This window comes from Heterodontus francisci, chromosome 16 (genome assembly GCF_036365525.1).
Source record: "Heterodontus francisci isolate sHetFra1 chromosome 16, sHetFra1.hap1, whole genome shotgun sequence".
In the NCBI taxonomy this organism is placed as follows: Eukaryota; Metazoa; Chordata; class Chondrichthyes; order Heterodontiformes; family Heterodontidae; genus Heterodontus; species Heterodontus francisci.
Window position 1 is genome coordinate 91,571,151 of NC_090386.1, and position 17,649 is coordinate 91,588,799.

Sequence of the window (17,649 nt, forward strand, 5' to 3'; positions counted from 1 at the left end):
ATTCTGCCATTAGCACTCTCTCTGGACTCATGCTTTGCATTTCGCTACAACTATTTAGTACTCCATTTTCATTCTGTTCCATGACATCTCTGCCATTTAATCTCTCCCCCTCTGTCCTAGCACAGACTTTCCTTCTTGTTCTTCTTACCCCCTTTTCACTTGCTCAAAGACATTTCTAACTTTTGCCAATTCTGATGAAGGGACACAGACCTGAAACACTAACTCAGACCTCCTGAATATTTCAAGAACTTTCTCTTCCCATTTCAGAGTTCCAGCATCCGCAGTATTTTGCTTTTATCTCCTTATTTCCTGTCTATCGAGACCCATTTCAAGATCACACTTGGGTAAACCATCATGGTGTTGTTGTTGTTGTTCGTGCCACGCCCCCTCATTAATATTCATCGGTCAGGTCGCGTGGCGAGCGGGTGACGGTTGCGCGGCAATTTCAAAACAGCGTCAGCTCGAGGGGGGAAGGGGGAGGGGGAGGGGGAATAGGTCAATGCAGTTGACGTCAGTTAGCGACGTCGCGCGCTTTCTTCGCGCACAGTGGCGGCGGCGGAGATGCGGAGTCACTGCGCGCGCCTCTGCATGTGTGTGCGTGCGCGCCCGCGCGGTCCTGCGTGCGGGCACGTGCAGTACGTGCGCTGAACGTTTGAATGTAAACAAGAGGCGCAAGGGGGGGGGGGGAGGAGCAGAAGGAGGAGGGAAAAGAAAAGCCTCAGATCATTAACTCCTTTTACCTGAGGCAAGCGTTGCCTTCTTCCCCCTCGCGTTAACCTGATCGCCCATCTTTTGAAAGGATAAGCCTCCAACTGTGCCCTCAGTGGGTGGCGGGAAGGGGCTTCGTGTGCGTGAGGAGGGGAAACCGCGGGGCCGAGGCTCCGGCCTTGCCTGTTACTCCTTCCCGCCCCTGAAAAAACAGCGCCGTCATACCACGGCCTAAGCCACCAGGATCCCGCTGCTGATCTACGCTAGCCCCCCCCAGCCCCGCTCCTGCTGCGAGGAGACGGAAGGTAAAAGACAAAATAAAAAGTCTCGAGTCTTTAATTTTTTTAAATGTTTGCGCGTGAAATTGATGCCAAATTAATAATTCTCTCTCAAAATGTGACCTGACTCATCGTTATGGATCTGTTTGGCTTTAGAGCCGAGGATGTTTAGGAGGCCTAAATGTGCAGTGTCATCTACAAGACTTAGTTTTGTCTCGTTGGTAATCTGGACTTTTAAAAAATCTTCAGTGTTAATTGCAATAGTAATTGGCATGTGCAGCGTTTTCTTCTGCCTCTTTTATGCAGCTTAGAACCGTCCCCTTTCCTTGAAAAAAAGCTGAGTGTTTGACAAGCTGTTCGATTGTGGGAGGCATCACCTCTGTTTGGACCTAACGTCTGTTTAGTAGCTGTTCAACTGTAGGAGGAGGCAAGAGGGAAAATTACATTTTTTAAAATTCATTCATGGGCTGTGGATATCACAGACTAGCATTTATTGCCCATCTCTAATCATCTTTGAAAAGGTGGTGAGTTTCCTTCTTGAACTGCTACAGTTTGTTGTAGTGGTTTGATACAACTGAGTGGTTTGCTAGGTGTATTTCAAAGGGCAGTTAAGAGTGAGTCATGTTGCATTACAACAGTGAAGACACTTCAAAAAGTAGTTAATTGATTGTAAGGTGCTTTGAGGCATCTGGTGGTTGTGAAAAGTGCTATATAAATGCAGGTCTTTTCTTGTACATTTCTGGTCACCACACTGTAGGAAGGATGTGATTGCACTGGAGAGGGTGCAGAGGAGATTCACCAGGATGTTGCCTGAGCTGGAGCATTTCAGCTATGAAGAGAGACTGGATAGGCTGGAGTAGTTTTCCTTACAGCAGAGAGGCTGAGGGGGGACCTGATTGAGGTACACAAAATTTATGAAGGACATAGATAGGAAGAAACATTTTCCCTTAGCAGAGGTGTCAATAACCAGGGGGCATAGATTTAAGGTAAGGGGCAGGAGGTTTAGAGGGGATTTGAAGAAAAAGATTTTCACCCAGAGGGTGTTTGGAATCTGGAACACTGCCTGAAGGGGTGGTATTGGCACTTGAAACGCCATAGCATACAAGGCTACAGGCCAAGTGCTGGAAAATTGGCCGCCGCAGACACGGTGGGCTGACGGGCCTGTTTCTGTGCTGTATAACTCTGACTCTATTTTTTCTTTATTGCTTGCTGTCTGTCTGGAGTCATTGTAGGCCAGACTAGGTGAGGGCAGCAGATTTTCTTCCCTGAAGGACATTAGTGGGTTTTTATGGCAATCCAGTAGTTTTATGGCTATCGTTACTGAAGCCAGCCTTTTAATTCCTGATTTGTTTAATTAACTGAATTCTCTAACTGCTGTTATGGGATTTGAACTCAAGTCTCTGGATTATTGGTCCAGGCCGCTGGGTTATTCATCCAGTAACGTAACCAGTATGCTCCTGTACTCAATCATGTATTTTCTCTCCGAAGTCACCAATCAAGAGTGAGGACATGAGGATTTATTTGCTTTCTCTTCCCTATCCTGAAGATGTCATGGCCAGTTGAAATGCTCCCAATGCTAAATGTATCAAAGAGTAGATGGGGTTGAACCTTGACCTTCCAGGGATGTATAGCTTGGAACTTCCCCTAATTTAACATCAGTATCTCAGCGTGTTCTGTACTATTGAGTTCTCAATCAGGACAAGTGATTAATTTATGGAAATGGTTTGGACTGGGTGTGTTTTCCTGCTTTGACACAGATGGTAGCATTCTTGCCTCAGCCCGAAGGTTGTTGGTTCAAGCCCCAATCCAGAAACTTGAGCACACAGTGCAGCACTGGGAGCATCAGCCTGGACTATCAGAAGTGTTATTTTTCAGATGTGGTGTTGGGTGTGCCGTCTTCCTTTTCAGGTGAAGGCAAAAGATCCCATGGCACTATTAGAAGAACAAGAGACTTAAGACATAAGAAATAGGAGCAGAGTAGGCTGTAGAGCCTCTTGTGTCTGCTCTGCCTTTTAATATCATGGCTGATCCTTGACACCTTTCCTGCCTAATCCTCATATCACTTGATTCCCTTGAGTCCAAAAATTTATTGACTTCTGCCTTGAACATACTCAACATCTGAGCATCCATAGCCCTCTATTATGGAATTTCAAAGATTCACAACCCTCTGAGTGAAGAAATTTCTCCTCATCTCAGTCCAAACTGGCTTTCCCCCTTGTTCTGAGACTGTGACCACCAGTTCTAGGCTTCCCCGTCAGGGGAAACAGTCTCCCACCAGCATTCACCCTGCCAAGCCCCCTCAATGTTGTTTCAATGAGATCACCTCTTTCGAGAGTATAGGCCCATCCTACTCGATCTCCTCGTAAGACAACCCTAATCCCAGGAATCAATCTAATGAACCTTCACTGCATTGTTTCCAAATTAAGTAAGTATTTGGTATGGAGACCAAAACTGTATACAGTACTCCAGGTGTGGTTTCAGCAAAGCCCTATACAATTGCAGCAAGACTTAGAACCATAGAAAAATTACAGCACAGAAGGAGGCCATTCAGCCTATTGTGTCTGTGCCGGCCAAAAAAACTAGCCGCCCAATCTAATCCTACCTTCTAGCACCTGGTCCACAGCCTTGCAGATTACAGCACTTCTGGTGTGTGTCCAGCTATCTTTTAAAAGAACTGAAGGTTTCTGCCTCCACCACCATCCCTGGCAATGAATTCCAGACACCCACCACCCTTGGATGAAAAAGTTTTTCCTCATGTCCCCCTCTAATCCTTCTACCAATCACCTTAAATCTGTGCCCCCGGTAATTGACCTCTCTGCTAGGGGAAACGGGTCCTTCCCGTGTACTCTATCTTGGCCCCTCTTAATTTTGTACACCTCAATTAAGTCAGCCCTCAGCCTCCTCTGTTCTAAGGAAAACAACCTATCCAATCTTTCCTCATAGCTGCAACTTTCAAGTCTTGGCAACATTCTTGTAAATCTCCTCTGTACTCTCTCCAGAGCAATTTTGTCTTTCCTGTAATGTGGTGACCAGAAATGTATGCAATACTCCAACTGTATCCTAACCAACATTTTATACAGTTCCAGCATTACATCCCTGCTTTTGTATTCTATACCTCGGCCAATAAAGGAAAGCATTCCATATACCTTCTTCACTCTATCTACCTGTTTTGCTACCTTTAGGGACCTGAGGACATGCACTCGAAGGTCTCTCACTTTTTCTACCCCTCTCAGTATCATCCTGTTTATTGTGTATTCCCTCACTTTATTTGTCCTCCCTAAATGCATTACCTCACACTTATCTGGATTGAATTCCATTTGCCACTTTTCCGTCCACTCAACCAAACCATTGATATTCTGGAGTCTACAGCTATCCTCTTCACTATCAAATACATGGCCAATTTTTGTGTCATTAACAAATTTCCCAATCATGCCCCTCACATTTAAGTCCAAATCATTAATGTATACCACAAATAGCAAGGGACCCAACACTAAGCCCTGTGGAACGCCACTGGAAACAACTTTCCATTCGCAAAAACATCCATTGACTACTACCCTTGGTTTCTGTCACTGAGTCAATTTTGGATCCAACCTGCCATATTCCCCTGTATCCAATGTCTTTCATTTTACTGACCAGCCTGCCACGTAGGGACCTTGTCAAATGCCTTATTAAAATGCATGTAGACTATATCCACTGCACTACCCTCATCAATCCTCCTGGTTACTTCCTCAAAAAACTCAGTTAAGTAACAAATCCATGCTGACTATCCCAGATTAATCCGTGCCTTTCGAAGTGGCAGTTTATCCTGTCCCTCAGAATTGATTCTAACTTTCTTACTTTTGTACTGCAATCCGCTTGTAATGAAGGCTAACATACCATTTGCCTTCCCAATCTGCATGTTAACTTTGTTTCCTATACAAGGACAATTAAATCCTTCTGAACACTAACATTTAAAGTTTCTCGCCATTTAAAAATATTCTGTTTGTGTATTCTTACTACCAAAATGAATAGCCTCATATTTCCTCACATTATACTCCATTTGCCACCTTTTTGCCCACTCAATTCAACCTATCTCTCTCCCATTGCAGACTCTCCTCCTTGCATCTTGCCACCCAGCTTTATATCGTCAGCAAACTTGGATACACTCCGTCCCCTCATCTAGTTCTCCCAATGTCCTGGCCAATATTTATTCCTCAACCAATATCACTAAAACAGGATGATTTCATCATTATTGCGCTGCTATTTGTGAGAGCTTGCCATGCACAAATTGTCTGCGCATTTGCTATATTACGACAGTGACTGCCCTTCAAAATTACTTCCTTGGCTATAAGGTGCTTTAGGGCATCTGAGGACATGACAGATGCCTTGTAATATGTATGTTCTGCCTGGAGAACAAGGGCAGGAGGTGCATGGGAACAATCGTCTCCAAGTCACTCATTTCCTTCTCTTTGGTCTCAAATATCTTCTTGTGCTTGACTTCATTGGAGATTCATACTGGTTATTTTTAAGTAGTTACGAACCTGTGAATATCGTGAATTTACTTCCTTATGTTATGGTGTTCCAAATAAATAGGAAATATAACATTGAATCATGGAATGTGGCAAATGCATCAATTGAAAATAAGTTTCTCGTGTAATTTTTCCATTCCACAGATATACTAATTTCATGGTCTACATTTATAATTTTGTTTTAAATAAAGTTGGGTTCCAGGTCATGCATTGCTACAATGTACATGTATCTGCATACTGCATAATTCAGGAGAACTGCATGTAACATCCACGTCTGATGTGTGTTAAATAGTTTAATTGCTTTAATCCACCTTTTTCTGATCTCTTTCTGGCTTTTGCCATACATCCATGTATCAGCTGAAAGACCTAAAAAGCAGGCTTTCTACAGCAGTGTGTCTTTTTTTCTCTTTCTAAAATTCTTGTTTTGTGGAGAATGGGGTGGCTTGCTTGTTAGATTATTTGATCCATTTGGAAAATATGAAATGTTAGAACATGGGCCACACACAGATTTCCTAAGGAGGCAAGGGATTCTGAGGATGTGCAGTCTGCAGGAATGGCTGGAAATAAACAATTGGAGAAAATGGAACAGGGAGCATGGAATATGTGAGTAGGAGGACAACGAGCGCTCGTGAGATTTGTACTGCTATGTGTTCCCATAAGAAGTGGGTCTACAAAATATACAAAGCTATTTAATGTTCTGAATGCAGACCCTTCACATTCTAGGTTGGAGTGTGAACATCAGCAAAAGTAAGGATTCTGAGTTTAACACTTCAGATCACAGACCTGTTTTGGTTCTGTGCCTAAAGATGTACCACAGAATTTACAGCACAGAGGCCATTTGACCCAACTGGTCGATATCTGTGTTTATATTCTACACGAACCTTGAACCGCCCTACTTCATTTCACCTTATCAGCATATCCTATTCCTTTTTTGTTATTTAGCTGCCCCATAAATACATCTATGCTATTATCCTCAACTACTCTGGTAATGATTTCCACATTCTAGCTACTCTCTGGGTAAAGAAGTTTTTCACTTAACTCCTTATCGGATTCATTAGTGATTAGTTGTGTATTTGTGTCCTGTTATGGTTATGGTACTGGAGCAGCAATCCGGATGTTGTGCATTCAAATCCTGCCCTGTAAAGCTGTTAAATTAATTTCAGTAAGTCTGGTAGTTTATAGTCCTGTACCAGAAGAAAAGGAAAGCTGCCAAATTTTGTGGTGGTGGTGGTGAAAGGATATAAGCATCAAGTTGCTATTTCTATAGCTCTAGTATCGGAAAATGTCTTGGATTGCTTTACGATGATGGGGAAAAAAAAGGTTCCTTGAAGTAAGAGACTTGATGAAGGCAGTGCACTAGATGTTGTGTACATATAGACTTTCAAAGGGCATTTGATAAAGAATCACAAAACAGACTTATTCAGAAGACAGAAGCAAATGGTGTAAAAGGGACAGTGGTAATTTAGGTTTGAAATTGGCTAAGTGATGGGACACAGCGAGTAACCAGTGAACAGACGTTTTCCTGACTGGAGGGAAGTATGCAGTGGGATCTCCTAGGGGTTTGTATTAGGATCATTGCTTTTCTTGTTGAATGTCAATGATATGGACTTGGGGGGGTGGTATAGGGAGTACAATTTCAAAGTTTGCGGATGATACAAAACTTGCCACTGTAGTAAATAGTGAACAGGATAGTAGCAGGACGACACAGGAAGACTGGTGAAATGGGCAGACGCATGGCAGATGCAGTTTAATATAGATAAGTGTGAAATGATGCACTAAGGGAGAAAGAACATGGAGGAGGTAGTATAATCAAAATGATATTTTGGTGGGGGGTGGGCGCAAGAGCAGAGATATCTGGCGGTGCACATTCACAGATCATTGAAGTGGTAGGGCAAGTTAATCAGGCTTTTTTTTTCCAAAGCATATGGGATACTTGTGCTTTGAAAATAGCAGCACTGAGCACAAAAATAAAGTCATGCTGGACCTTTTATAAATCACTGATTATGCCTCAGCTGAAGTATTTGTGTACATTTCTGAACGACACATCTTAGGAAGGATGTTGAGGCCCTGGAGCGGGTATAGAGGAGATTTACCAGGATGACATCAGGGAAAGGGAATTTTTGATGTGGAGAGATTGGAAAAGCTGGGATTGCTTTCCTTAGAGTGGGGAGGTATTAAAAGTATTGATAAGTTTTGATAGAGCAACTTGGGTGATAACCAGAGGTCTAAGATTTAAATGAATGTGGGAAATGAGAAATTTCTTCACATTGGGTTGTTAAGATCTGAAAGGGTAGTGGAATCAGATTCCATAGTAATTTTCAAAAGGCAATTGGATGTATACTTGAAATAATATGCAGAGTTATGGGGGAAAAAGCTGGGATGTGGAGCTCATTTGGATAACACTTTGAAAGAGCTGGCACAAACAAGACAGGATGAATGGCCTCCTGTGCTGTAAGCCTCTATGATTCTAACTTATGTGTGTATAACACCTTTTTCATCCTCGTGATGTCTTCAATGGTCTCTTCAGACAACTAGAAAAGATCGGATGTTCACCAAAACTACGAAGTATCATCACCTCATTCCATGACAATATGAAAGGCACAATTCAGCATAGCGCGCACCTCATCAGACCCCTTTCCTATCCTGAGTGGCGTGAAACAGGGCTGTGTTCTCGCACCTACACTGTTTGGAATCTTCTCCATGCTGCTCTCACACGAGTTCAAGTCTTCAGAAGAAGGAATTTTCCTCCACACAAGATCAGGTGGCAGGTTGTTCAACCTTGCCCGTCTAAGAGCGAAGACCAAAGTACGGAAAGTCCTCATCAGGGAAATCCTCTTCTGAGGATGCTGCATTAAGATCTCGCACTGAAAAGTGTCTGCAGAGACTCATCGACAGGCTTGCGGCAGCCTGCAACGATTTTGGCCTAACCATCAGCCTCAAGAAAACTAACATCATGGGACAAGACGTCAGAAATGCTCCATCCATCAATATCCGCGATCACAGTCTGGAAGTGGTTCAACAGTTCACCTACTTAGGCTCAACTATCACCAGTAACCTGTCTCTTGATGCAGAAATCAACAAGTGCATGGGAAAGGCTTCCACTGCTATGTCCAGACTGGCCAAGAGAGTGTGGGAAAATGGCGCACTGACGGAACACAAAAGTCCGAGTGTATCAAGCCTGTGTCCTCAGTACCTTGCTCTACGGCAGCGAGGCCTGGACAAAGTATGTCAGCCAAGAGCGACGTCTCAATTCATTCCATCTTCACTGCCTCCAGAGAATCCTTGGCATCAGGTGGCAGGACCGTATCTCCAACGCAGAAGTCCTCGGGGCAGCCAACATCCCCAGCATATACACCCTACTGAGCGAGCGGCGCTTGAGATGGCTTGGCCATGTGAGCCGCATGGAAGATGGCAGGATCCCCAAGGACACATTGTACAGCGAGCTCGTCACTGGTATCAGACCCACCGGCCATCCATGTCTCCGCTTTAAAGACGTCTGCAAACGCGACATGAAGTCCTGTGACGTTGATCACAAGTCGTGGGAGTCAGTTGCCAGTCATCGCCAGAGCTGGCGGGTAGCCATAAGGGCGGGGCTAAAGTGTGGCGAGTCGAAGAGACTTAGCAGTTGGCAGAAAAAAAGACAGAAGCGCAAGGGAAGAGCCAACTGTGTAACAGCCCCGACAACCAATTTTATTTGCAGCACCTGTGGAAGAGCCTGTCACTCTAGAATTGGCCTTTATCGCTACTCCAGGTGCTGCTTCACAAACCACTGACCACCTCCAGGCGCTTACCTTTGGCCTCTCGAGACAAGGAGGCCAAAGAAGAGAAGATGTTGAAAAGCGATTCACACCCAGTGAGTTACTTGTGAAGTTACAACTTGGGGAACAGGGCAACCAGTTTGTGCCCAGAAAAGTCCCAGAAACAGCAATGCAGTAAAGGGCCAAATAAATCTCTGCCTTTTGGGTGAAGGATAAATCTTGACTAGGACATTTGAAAACTTCCCTGGTTTTCTTCGATTAGTGCCTTGGGATCTTTTCCATCCACCTTGATAAGGCACACAAGGGATAAAATGTCAGCCTAAGTTATGATGGGCTTAAGTCTCTGGATGGTGGGAGGTCCAGAGAACAATGGCTTAGTAACTGAAGCATTAACAATATATGGGACTCTGTGCCTTCTCATGTTTTTCCCAATTTACCAGACTCCCAAATGTGTATCTATGTGCCAGTCTGCTCCTTATTTAAAAACCTGAGAGTTCTAGCTGGCCATAACACCAAGACCAACTGGTTAAAACCACCAACTTGCGTTTAGATAGCATGGGTTAGACCTCCCAAAGCTTTTCAGAGGCATAAGGAAGTAAGTGACGCCTAGGTAAAGGAGGGATTTGGAGGGGTGACTAAAAGATTGGTCAGATGTTGGTTTCACAAATGGTCTTTAAAGGAGGAAAGGGAAGTAGAGGAGTTTAGGAAGAGCATTCAAGTGTATGGAAGAGTTGGCTGAAGGCAAAGGTCAATAATAATGGGTAAAGGTTGGGCTTAGAGGCTGGAGTCGAGGAGATGGGAGATCGGGAAGGGCAAGGCCATGGATGGATGGATTAAAGTTCAGAACAAGAATTTAAAATTTAAGGCATTTGGGGATCAGGAATGAGGATGGATGAGCCAGACTCAGTACAGGATAAGATACAGGCAAATGAGCTGAAATTTACGATGTGGATGATAGGCTGGCTGAACGAGCGTTGGAGTAAAGTTTGGAGATGACGGAACCTGGGTAAAGGTTTCACCAGATGGACTGAAGTCCGAGTAGAGGTGTGTGATGTTAGAGGTGGAAGTAAGTAATCTCTTTGATGGAACAAATATAGTATTGGGCCTTGGGTGGAAGAAGATGGTGAGGTGGTTAACAGGCTGGTTGCACCTGAGACGATGACCAGGGAAGGGCAGTGGAGTTGGTGAAAGTATTGATATTTATAGTGAAGCCTGGAAATTGTGGATTCTGCCTTCCCAACATGTAGCTGGACAAAATTACAGCTTATTAAGAATGGCATGCCAGGCAGTAGAGGGTCAAGAGACATAATGGAATGGAAGAGTTCCATGTCATCAGCATACATGATCGCAAATGCCTTCTCTTTTTTTTTCCTTTTATGTCCTTGAATGCAGTCAATTACACAATCCTGCTCCACTGCTTTTCCTTCTGTGGTTCTCCTTTTATCAGGTCCTTTTTGTGGCTTCACCTGCTGAGGGAGTGCTGTACTTTCAAAGGTGCTGTTTTTTGTTTGAGGCATCAAACTGAGGCCCTGTCTGCCCACTCAAATGAATGTAAATTATCCCGTGGCACTATTTTGAAGCAGAGCAGGGGAATTCTCGCTAGTGTCCTGGTCAATATTTAGCCCTCAACCAACATTGCTAAAACAGATTGTCTGTCTGGTGGTTATCTAATTGCTGTTTGTGGGAGCTTGCTGTGTGAAAACTGGTTGTGTTTCCCACATTACAATAGTGACTACACTTCGAATGTACTTAGTTGACTGACTGTAAAGTGGGTTGGGACATCCTAAGGTTGTGAAAGGTGCTATATAAATGCAAGTGTTACTTTCTTTCTAGCTAGTACATCTGCAAAGATCAGTTGTCTTAATCTGCATCCTGTGGTGACCTATGGTGTATTCCAAGGTTTGTCCTTAGCCACATCCTATTTCTTACCTATTTTCTGCCTCTGTGATGGTATCCATAAGCCTGGGATCAGTTTGCATATGTATGCTTCTCAGTTTCACCAGTTTCCATTATGTGATCATTATACTGTATCCCAGCAAATTGTGAATGAGTCAGAACTTTCTGCAGCAAGACTGAAGCTTTTCTTTTCCATTCCTGACAAACTTTACCCTGTAGCCCTGAGTTCTATTCCCCAGACTGAATTTGCTAACCTGCTTAAAATTCCATGTACAATCACTTCCTCCTCAATATTTCTCACCTCAGACCCTACTTTTCCTTGCTCTTCGCCCTACGCCACCCCCAAACAGACCTGTGCTAGAGGTCTCAAGAACTTCATCTCCAAGATTGACCTCTGCAATGCTGTCTATGGCCTCATTAGTTCCACCCTACAGAACTCCACAGCCTGTATCCTATCCCATGCTAATTCCCACTGACGTGTCTCCCCTACGCTCATTCACCACCATTGATTTCTCCATGGTCTTGCTCTGTCCTACCTCTATCACCTACATCTATCGCTGCTCAATATACTAGTAGCTTGTAAGCGTCATTGTTTTGACTATTTTATATTGAATAAATCAAATATCCATTTTTGAAGGTATACAATGGTTGATGTCTGTGCTGTATCTGATCGTCATCTTGGGAAAAACCTTTTCAAGGATGATTCATGGGAACTTTTTCTGTTCCCCATAGACCTAACTAACTGCACTTTCAAATTTCCTGCTGTCTAGTCTTTGTCTGTCCATTTTCCACAACGCTTCTGCACCTATTGATCTCCTGTCACTCACTCTCCTCTACAATTGCTGACCTTGTCTGCAGTAAAACCCTTGCTCTCCCACCCTGGCCATTTCCCATCTTCACTGTCTGAAGTGAAAAGGGCATGGACACACAAAAAGCTTTATTTACATAAATATGTCATGGAAAAAACCCCAAGCGTGACTAAAGTAGATTGCGAAGTGGAGATAAATGTTTGTTGAGTGAAGGCTTGCGCTGGGTTGAGATTGAAGTCAAAGTCTATGCCTGGGGAAAGGCCAATTGGTAGCTGAAAGTAAGGCCTTGGGTATATCAAGGGGGAGGGGTATTCTTTCATGGGATGTGAGTGTTCGCTGGTTAGGCCAGCATTTATTGCCTATCCCTAATTACCCTTGAGAAGGTGGTGGTGATCAGCCTTCTTGAACCACTGCAGTCCATGTGGTGTATGTACACCCACAGTGCTGTTAGGGAGTTCCAGGATTTTGACCCAGCGACATTGAAGGAATGGTGATCTAGTTCCAAGTCAGGATGGTGTGTGGCTTGGAGGGGAACTTGCAGGTGGTGGTGTTCCCATGCATCTGTTGCCCTTGTCCTTCCAGTTGGTACAGGTCGCGGGTTTGGCTGGTGCTGTCGTAGGAGCCTTGGTGAGTTGCTGCAGTGCATCTTGTAGATGGTACACACTGCTGCTGCTGTGTTGGTGATGGAGCGAGTGAATGTTGAAGGTGGTGGTTGGTGTTCCAGTCAAGCAGGCTGCTTTGTCCTGGATGGTGTCGAGCTTCTTGAGTATTATTGGAGCTGTACTCATCCAGGCAAGTGGAGAGTATTTCATCACACTCCTGACTTGTACCTTTGTAGATGGTGATTGGTATTGGGGAGTCTGGAGGTGAGTTACTGCAGAATTCCCAGCTTGTAACCACAGCATTTATGTGGCTGGTCCAGTTCAATTTCTGGTCAATGGTAACCCACAGGATGTTGATAGGAGATTCAGCGATGGTAATGGGGAGATGGTTGGATTTTCTCTTGTTGGAGATGGTCATTGCCTGGCACTTAAGTGGCAAATTACATTCATGCCACACATCAGTCCAGGTCTTGCTACATATGGACATGGACTGCTTCAGTATCTGAGGAGTTGCAATTGGTGCTGAACATTTGTGCGACCATCAGCGAATGTCCCACTTCTGACCTTATGAGGGGTGAAGGTCATTGATGAAGCAGCTGTAGGTGGCTGAGCCGAGGACACGACTCTGAGGAACTCCTAAAGTGATGTCCTGGATCTGCTAGCCATTTCAGAGGGCATTTAAGAGTCAATCACATTGCAGTGAGTCTAAAGTCACATGAAGGCCAGACCAAATAAGGACATCAGATTTCCTTCCCTAAAGGACATTAGTGAACCAGGTGGATTTTTATGACAATCGATGATCGTTTCATGGCATAGCACCATTACTGAGACTAGCTTTCAGTTCCAGATTTTTTTTTATTAATTGAATTTAAATTCAAATTCCACCAGCTGCTGTGGTGGTGGGACTAGTTCAATGACATTACCACTACACCAGCATCTCCCCTTACGGACCATCCAGAAGGGGGGGCTATCAGATAGTTGGTCTGGCAGAGGAGGAGGCTTGAGGATGTGTCTGGTAGTTTGAAGCTGTTCATTGAGCAAGTCTGTGGGTTACAGGAGGTCCTCACAGGAGTCTGGTCGTCCAAAGATTCCATTGACTGTACGATCACTGTTTGCTGTGATTCCGAAGCTTTGATCTTTTATGGGTTATCTGCTGTGTAGGATTTTGCTGTATTTTTGTTTTGTACTATGTCTCAGCTTGTCCTGATACTTTTGTCTCTGCTGTGCGTTGGAGTTGAGGATTTGCTCAGCCAACTTAACTGCTCCTTTTTTAACTAGGTTGGTTTCCTCCAAGTTTGAGTGATCCTTGCACACAGCTACAAGTTAAAAAGACAGCAGTCTACTGTGTAATGTGTACAGCCACACAGGTGAAATTTACAGAACTGAGTGGATATGAACACCTCCGACAAATTTAAATTTTTGCTCTAAGGAGAACAACCCCAGTTTTTCTAGTCTGAAGTCATGCATCCCTGTTACCATTCTAATAAATGTCGTCTCCGCCCTCAAACGATTTGGGGAGATATAGTTAGATTAATGGAATGGGCAGACGGGTGGCAGATACAGCTTAATCTGGATACGTGTAAGGTAAAGCATTTTTGGAGGAAAAAAAGTCATGAGAGTATACAGTCAAAAGTGTGGATGAACAGAGGGAGAATCAGGCTGTAGTTTGTGGAAACTGTTTAGGCGACAGTTGGAGAAACTGCGCCTCAAGTTGATAAGTGGGTTAGTGTTTTGATACTTGGGGGTAGAGATGGGTGCAGCAGTGGCTGATGATTGAGATCTGGAGGAAAGTTTGTCTCGGGAACTGAGATTTGCAAAAGGAAGAGGAGCTGCAGGATTGAACTCCTTTATCAGTGTGTCCAAATTTGTTCGTACATTAGAGGATCATTTGATGACTTTATGCAGTATAGTGATATCATGCCAACTGTTATGCACCAGCAATGCAAAGCGCAATTAATTTGTTTTATTTTATGATATTCGCTTTGGCAGGAATGTTGTCCATAATGCTGGGAGGATTGGCTGCTCTTTAAATAGATACAAAGGTCTTTAAACATCTACCAGAACCTGCATTAAAGGTGTGGTTTAGGTTTCATCGAAAAGATAGCCTCATAAAGATATAAATCATGGTAGAAAGAATTGTCTGAAAAGTTACTGTGTAGTAAAATGGGCAGTGGGTGGGTGGGTGCTGATCTGGAGAAAGAGAGAAACTTGATGTATTTAAAAATTATCCTTAACATTTAACTTGGTGTTTTATATCAATTTGCTTTCTGTGACAACAGTAGACATTACCTGAGCAATTAGCTGGTGATGGGCTAGATTAGATCAAACTGGGAACTTTGTGTTTAGTACACATTCAGTGAACCAGCTACTGCACATTATCCTGCTAAGCATTTTCAAAATGTTTGTCCTGGTCTTCTAATTTGCCTTGCAATTTTAACAGGCTTATGATGTCAAAACACTTGAGACCAGTTTGATGGCAGTCCTACTGTAATGGAAAGGGTGATGTTAGTTATTGAGTCTCTCTAATATGCATCAATAATGTGGAGGTTTCCTTTTACGTGACACTGTGACCTTTGAGTGCTAATGGATTTCAAAAACAAGTGAACTTCAATTTAGACAGAGCAAGAAACAGATATTCACTCTAATAAATATTCACATCTGAGACGCTTCTGACGCCTACGTCTCTTCGACAATTTCCAGTTTCCTGGCCCTAACCGCTGCCTCTTCACTATGGACGTCCAATCTCTCTACACCTCCATCCACCACCACCCTCCTCTGCCTGGCTGAACGCGTTCTCACATTGAACAACCTCTCCTTCAACTCCACTCACTTCCTTCAAATAAAAGGTGTTGCTATGGGTACTCACATGGGTCCTAGTTATGCCTGTCTTTTTGTGGGATATGTTGAACATTCCTTGTTCCACAGGCCCCCTCCCTCACCTCTTTTTCTGGTACATTGATGACTGTCGGTGCCGTTTCCTGCCCTTGCCCCGAACTGGAAAACGTCATCAATTTTGCTTCCATTCCACCCTTCTCTCACCTATTACATGGTCCATCTCCAACACTTCCCTTCCCTTCCTTGACCTCTATGTCCTCATCTCTGGGGATAGACTGTCCACTATTATTCATTTATAAGCCCACAGCTACCTCGACTCCACTTCCTCACACCCTGCTTCCTGTAAAGACTCCATTTCATTCTCCCAGTTTCTACATCTCTGATGCATCTGTTCTGATGCAACCTTCCACAACAGTGCTTTGATATAAATTCCTTTTTCCTCACCCGAGGATTCCCCCCCACTGTGGTTGACAGGGCTCTCAACCATGTCCTACCTATTTCCCATGCTTCTGCCGTCACCCCTTCCACTCCCTACCAGAACCAGACAGGGTTCCCCTTGTCTTCACTTTCCACCCCACCAACCTCCACATCCAAAGGATTATCCTCTGCCATTTCTGCCACCTGCAGCATGATGCCACCACCAAATGCATCTTTCCTTGCGCTCCTGTGTCAGCATTCTGAAGGGGTCGTTCCCTCTGCAACACTCTGGTCTGCTCCTCCATTACCCCTGACACCTCCTCACCTTCCCACGGCACCTTCCCACAGCACCTTCCCATGCAATCGCAAGAAGTCTAACGCCTGCCCTTTTACTTCATCTCTCCTCATCATTCAAGGCATCAAACACGCCTTTTAGATGAAGCAGCGATTTGCTTTTACTTTCAATTTAATGTACTGTATTTGCTGCTCACAATGCAGTCGCCTCCATATTGGGGAGACCAAATGCAGATTGGGTGACCACTTTGCGGAACACCTCTGCTCAATTCGCAAGCATGACACAGAGCTTCCAGTTGCTTGCCATTTCAATTCACCACCCTGCACCCATGCCCACATTTCTGTCCTTGGCCTGCTGCAGTGTTCCAGTGACTATCAACGCAAGCTCGAGGAACAACACCTCATCTTCAATTAGGCACTCTACAGCCTTTCGGGCTGAACATTGAGTTCAATAATTTTAGAGCATGACTGGCCCTTTTTTCTTTTTCTTTTATTATTTTTATCTATTTTTAAGCCTGTGCCAGCCTTAACCTTGGTTTTTCATGTTCGTGCATTTGGACAGAGCTGTTCATTATTCTGCCATGAACACTGTCTGCATTAATGCTTTGTCTTTCACCACACCATCAGCACACTCTCTTTGCCCCATGACCTCCTTGTCAGTTATTCTCTCCTGCCCTCTGCCCTATCTCGCACCTTCCCTTTTGTTCTCTCTCCCCCTTCCAATCCCTGCTTCACTTGCTCAAAACCTATTACATTTCTAACCTTTGCCAATTCTGATGAAAGGTCACAGATCTGAAACGTTAACTCTGCTTTTCTCTCCACAGATGCTGCCAGACCTGCTGAGTATTTCCAGCATCTGCAGTATTTTGCTTTTATTTAATTGTTCACTCTGTCTGGCTCCCCTCCCTTCTCTCACTCCTTTGTTCAGAGTCTTCACAATCCTTTCCTACATTGCAACTTTGACTACACTTCAGAAGTGCTTCATTGGCTGGTAAGTTGTCCTGAGGTGAAAGGGGCTATATAAATGTCAGTTCTTGCTTCGCTTCCATTTACCTTCATGCTTGACCCTGTATGATGAATCTGCCCATTTAAAAAAAAAATGTATCCACTATGTTGACTGGCCTATTCAGCTTCCTCAGGAGGTTTAAATAAATCCATGATGGCACAAATTATGTGTGGCCTGTTGGAAGCAGTAGGTATGAAGAACAGAGACCATTTTTAGTCTATATATATTTTGCTTTGTTTTGATAAAACTATTGTCACATTTTCAAATTCACAGTGGCGCAGTGGTTAGTACCGCAGCCTCACAGCTTCAGGGACCCGGGTTCAATTCTGGGTACTGCCTGTGCGGAGTTTGCAAGTTCTCCCTGTGACCGCGTGGGTTTTCGCCAGGTGCTCCGGTTTCCTCCCACTGCCAAAGACTTGCAGGTGATAGGTAAATTGGCCATTGTAAATTGCCCCTAGTGTAGGTAGGTGGTAGGGATTAGGGATTACTGTAGGGTTAGTATAAATGGGTGGTCCTTGGTCGGCACAGACTCGGTGGG

The 17,649-nt window shown here is 44.2% G+C and overlaps 1 protein-coding gene across 1 annotated transcript in view; it reads left to right on the forward strand.

Annotated features, from left to right (window-relative positions):
* Window positions 1-663: 663 nt before the first annotated feature.
* Window positions 664-17,649, forward strand: part of oser1 (oxidative stress responsive serine-rich 1) — a 58,691-nt gene continuing 41,705 nt past the window's right edge. The window contains exon 1 of the mRNA XM_068048633.1: window positions 664-1,013. The gene's annotated coding sequence lies outside the window, so the exon portion shown is untranslated. The remainder of the gene's footprint in view (window positions 1,014-17,649) is intronic.